We start from the raw sequence: 3,907 nt of genomic DNA on the forward strand, positions 1-3,907 counted from the left end.
GTCAAATAAATAAATAAAATCTTTAAAAAAAAAAATCGTGTTGTTGGGGACACCTGGGTGGCTCAGTAGGTTAAGTGTTTGCCTTCGGCTCAGGTTCTGATCTCAGAGTCCTGGAATCGAGCCCCATATTGGGCTCCCCGCTCAGCGAGGAGTCTGCTTCTCCCTCTTCCTCTAATCCTGTTCATGCTCTCTCTCAAATAAATATAAAATCTTAAAAATAAAAATAAAGTTGTGGGGCGTCTGGGTGGCTCAGTGGGTTAAGCCGCTGCCTTCAGCTCAGGTCATGATCTCAGGGTCCTGGGATCGAGCCCCGCGTCGGGCTCTCTGCTCAGCAGGGAGCCTGCTTCCTCCTCTCTCTCTGCCTGCCTCTCTGCCTACTTGTGATCTCTGTCTGTCAAATAAATAAATAAATAATCTTTAAAAATAAATAAATAAAATAAAATAAAACAAAATTGTGTTGATGGTTGTACAATTCTGTGGTACTGCAAACCACTGTATCGTATACCTTAATGGGTGGAAGGTATGGTACATGAATTATATCTCAATAAAATTGTCAAAAATAACTTTAACAGAGCCCATGAGCGGTGTCACCATCGAATCCCAGGGTCTTTGAGTCCATGAAGGCACAGCTGCTGCAGCAGCTCTTTGCGATGCCACCCAAGTTGACGGACCGGAGGAAATAGGATGATGGAGAAAGGCTTTTAATCTGATTTTCATCGGATTCCTGTCTCCGTAGAAGCAACCAGTATTTATTGAGCATCCTCTACGTGATGAGCCCTGCTGCAGGTGGTGAGACTTTATCAGCAAGCGCAAAACACAAGCTCCCTGCTCTCAGGACAGACAGACCTTAAATATGAAAACAACAGATGGTATCTTCGGTGATATGGGAACTGAGGCATGCTGCTATCTCAAGTGGAGGGGCTAGGGAGGGCTTCCCTGAGCAGAAGCCTAAAGGAAGGGAAGGTGGGTGCCTTGTGGGTCTTAGGGGAACAGCAGATGCAGAGGCTCGAAGTTTGCGGCATTACACGTACAGACCAAAGAAACCAGTGAGGCTGGGCAGAGAGCTCTAGGGGAGACAGGGAGGGCCTGGCTCCTATTCAGGACAGGAGGACAGGAGCCGAGACAGAGGTACCCCTTGATTTCGGTTTTCCAAGAAACACTGTAGCTGCTCCCTGGCAAACAGACCAGACCAAGAAGACAGACTGGAAGCATCCTTCTTCTTCAAACATTCCCATCCTTTGTCTGATAAATTTGAGATCTTTCTAAACAATTTTTTTTTTCCCAGTTATTTTGCCAAGTCCGCCCGCTTTTAGTGCCAGGGGACTACAGTTTTGGTTACAGAGACAACATCATGTGCCTAGAAGGAGAACTCCTCGAGTCAATTTCCACTTTTCTCATACTCCGATTCACTTGTTTGGAAAGTCTCTGACCCAGAGTAACACGCTTGTAACAGAAACGCTACTGTAGCTCAACAAAGATGCTTACTGAGAACAGGAAGAGGATCTGTACACACGTGCCGAGTATCCATGCGTCTTTGCACAGAAACTGACTATTCAAATCACTGACCGTAATGGTGACATGAAAATGATTCAGATTGCAGTTGTTTTAGGTACGGGAACAATATCACACCAATCAGAACTTAAAAAACAGCCAAATACTAAAGACTGAGATCACAATGACTATTAATTCTGTCTTATACACAAAGAACTGACATTTGCCTGAGGTCACATCGCTAGTAGTGAATGGCTTGGCCAGAATGAAACACAAGCAGTTTGAAATGCAACAGGCAGGCCTCACCACTCACTACACAAAAGGTTCCCAGAGAAAGTGGCTTCTGGTTGGGCCTTGAGGGGTTGGCGGGGTGGGGGGCCTTCCCGGGCACTGTAAAGGCTAGGATATGCACTCTGCAGAAGGAGCTCTGGAACTTTCTAGGGCTAGCGTCCATCCTTTGGATCCCTGGCAGGAGGCAGGCTGTGTGCTGGAGACCCGAAAAGAGAAAGGGTTTTAGCTAGTCGTAGTGCGGCCTGAGGCTGGCCCTGGGTGCTGGCTGGATAGAGCAGGGAGGATTAAGTTGGAATTAAGGGGATGAGCCAGCCTTCAGCCTTTCTAGAAGTTTTCTGTCTTTTTATTTCATTAATGATCAATTACCCCCTTATCATGTAGGGCCCTATGAGGGATGACAGAGACCCCAATATGGGTTCCTGTCCCTCAGGATTTCACAGTGGGAGACTTTACGATAAAAAGTGTAAGGCCAAAAAAAAAAAAAAAAAAAGTGTAAGGCCATTTAAGAATAAATATTAAGGGGCACCTGAGTGGCTCAGTGGGTTAAAGCCTCTGCCTTCAGCTCAGGTCATGATCTCAGGGTCCTGGGATCAAGCCCCGCATCGGGCTCTCTGCTCATCGGGGAGCCTGCTTCCTCCTCTCTCTCTGCCTGCTTCTCTGCCTACTTGTGATGTGTCTGTCAAATAAATAAATAAAATCTTAAAAAAAAAATTAAGGTCTCAATAAAACTGGGAGAAAGGAAATAAAAATAATAAGGTTTCCATTCAGTGAAGTGCATTTACGTACGTTTTAAGAGTAATGGAGTGATGGGGCAGAGAGGTCGAAGGAGGGTCCAAGTTCAAACTCTGCAGGGACAGAAGCAGCCCTATAGTCCTAAGGAGGCCAGGCACATGGATGTGTGCTCCATACAAATTATGGTGCACCAGGAATTTTCCCAACACAACGCTTAGGAAGTAGGCGATACCCTCCCCTTGAACAGATGATAAAATTCAGACAGTAAAGAGGTTAAGTAACTTGTTCAAAGTCACACAGCTAGCAAGAGACAGAGCCCAAGGACCTCTGGATTTACCGCACAGTCAAGTGGTTTTATCACTTGGAGATAAAAAGAGATGAAAGCAAAAAAAAAAAAAAAAAAAAAAAAAGAAAGAAAAAGAAAAAGACAAGACTTCATAGCCGCTCTGTCCATCCCAGCACCGGGAGAAAGCAGCAAAAACTGCCCAAGCAGAAAAGCACCGAGCGTATAGTGCAACAATCCCGAGGTTCTTTTAAATCGTGTCTAGATACAATGTATCACCGAGAAACCCGGGGAAGCGCCGGTGTCATTAATTCTCGTGGCATCCCCGCTCTCCGCTACGGCTAGATGAAATTCAAGTCCGTGTTGAATTCTTTCCGGGCGCGATGACCTCTGCAAGATCGGGATGCGCGAGGCGCCGGCTCGACCTCCGCTCTGCTCTCCGCCGCCCGCCACCCGCCCTGAGGCGGCCGGGGGACCCCCCCCCCCGGACGCGGGATCCCGAGCTGCACCCCCACCGCCTGGCACGCTCGGATCCTCGCCTCTCCGGGGCCGTCCGTCCCCGTGCATTCTCAGCAAGTGCCCAGCTTGGGGGCGGGGGCGCGGGGAGGGAGGGGGGTCCCTGGAGGAGGCGGCCCTTACTCGGGTGTAGGCGGGCGACCCTCTGCCCAGAAGAGGGCGTCGGGAGCGGGGCCAAGCGGAGCAGGCCTCCGGGGGCCTGTCCGGTCCGGAGTACGGAACGCTGAGGGGCAGCCGGCAGCGCAGCGCGCCGGGCGCAGGGTCCCGGGCCAGCCGCCCGAGGGGCCGAGGGAGCGCGCCGAGCCGGCCACCCGAGCTTCCCGCGGGACAGCCCGGCCGGCGCGCACGGGCGGGGCGGGGCGGGGGCGGCGGGCGTCTGCGGGTGAAGCCCCGGGGCCAGCACACAATGGGCGGGGGCGCGAGGCCAGGCGCCCCGCGGACGCGGCCGCCGCACCACGTGGGCCGCAGAGCGCGCCGGGCCAGCAGCGGCCCGTCGGCCCAGGCCGGGCGCGGCGCGGCGTACGTGCGCGCGCGCGCGCGTGCGTGCGTGCGATTTGCGATCAGGCGGCGCGGCGGACAGCCCCGGCGGCGGGG

The sequence above is a fragment of the Mustela erminea genome, chromosome 20, assembly GCF_009829155.1.
Source record: "Mustela erminea isolate mMusErm1 chromosome 20, mMusErm1.Pri, whole genome shotgun sequence".
NCBI classification, from domain to species: Eukaryota; Metazoa; Chordata; class Mammalia; order Carnivora; family Mustelidae; genus Mustela; species Mustela erminea.